We start from the raw sequence: 1,358 nt of genomic DNA on the forward strand, positions 1-1,358 counted from the left end.
TGTTTCATGTACCCTAATATTAATATTAATATTTAACATTATTTAAGGACTAAATTGCAACAATAAACATTTGTTTCATGTACGCTAATATTATTTAGTAATATTTAATATTAATATTATTTAACATAAATTGCAATAATAAACATATGTTCCATGTACCCTAATATTATTTAATATTAATATTATTTAACATAAATTGCAATAATAAACACATGTTTCATGTACCCTAATATTATGTAATAATATTTAATATTAATATTATTTAACATTATTTAAGGACTAAATTACAATAATAAACATGTTTCATGTACCCTAATATTATTTAATAATATTTGATATTAATATGAATATTCTTTAACATTATTTAAGGACTAAATTACAACAATAAACATGTTTCATGTACCCTAATATTATTTAGTAATATTTAATATCAATATTATTTAACATAAATTGCAATAATAAACATATGTTTCATGTACCCTAATATTATTTAATATTAATATTATTTAACATTATTTAAGGACTAAATTACAATAATAAACATGTTTCATGTACCCTAATATTATTTAATAATATTTAATATTAATATTATTTAACATTATTTAAGGACTAAATTGCAATAATAAACATGTTTCATGTACCCTAATATTAATATTAATATTTAACATTATTTAAGGACTAAATTGCAACAATAAACATATGTTTCATGTACCCTAATATTATTTCATAATATTAATATTAATATTATTTAACATAAATTGCAATAATAAACATATGTTTCATGTACCCTAATATTATTTAATAATATTTAATATTAATATTATTTAACATTATTTAAGGACTAAATTACAATAATAAACATGTTTCATGTACCCTAATATTATTTGATAATATTTAATATTAATATTATTTAACATTATTTAAGGACTAAATTGCAATAATAAACATGTTTCATGTACCCTAATATTATTTAATAATATTTAATATTAATATTAATATTTAACATTATTTAAGGACTAAATTGCAATAATAAACATGTTTCATGTACCCTAATATTATTTAACAATATTTAATATTAATATTATTTAACATTATTTAAGGACTAAATTGCAATAATAAAGATGTTTCATGTACCTTAATATTATTTAATAATATTTAATATTAATATTATTTAACATGTTTCATGTACCCTAAGATTTTTTGTTAAAATAAAGACAATAATGCCATTTTTTGTGGTCCCCTTTATGTAGAAAAGTATGGAAATACATTTAGGTAGCGGTACCAAAACATTGGTTTTGTGGACAACCCTAGTTGAAACATAAATAGTGTTGACGTTTATGAAACTTCCTTTGACGCAG

The 1,358-nt window shown here is 18.3% G+C and overlaps 1 protein-coding gene across 2 annotated transcripts in view; it reads left to right on the forward strand.

Moving 5' to 3' along the window:
• ahi1 (Abelson helper integration site 1) overlaps positions 1-1,358 on the forward strand; it is a 51,021-nt gene that overhangs the window by 49,196 nt on the left and 467 nt on the right. The gene's annotated exons all lie outside the window — the stretch shown is intronic.

The sequence above is a fragment of the Entelurus aequoreus genome, linkage group LG03 (assembly GCF_033978785.1).
Source record: "Entelurus aequoreus isolate RoL-2023_Sb linkage group LG03, RoL_Eaeq_v1.1, whole genome shotgun sequence".
NCBI classification, from domain to species: domain Eukaryota; kingdom Metazoa; phylum Chordata; class Actinopteri; order Syngnathiformes; family Syngnathidae; genus Entelurus; species Entelurus aequoreus.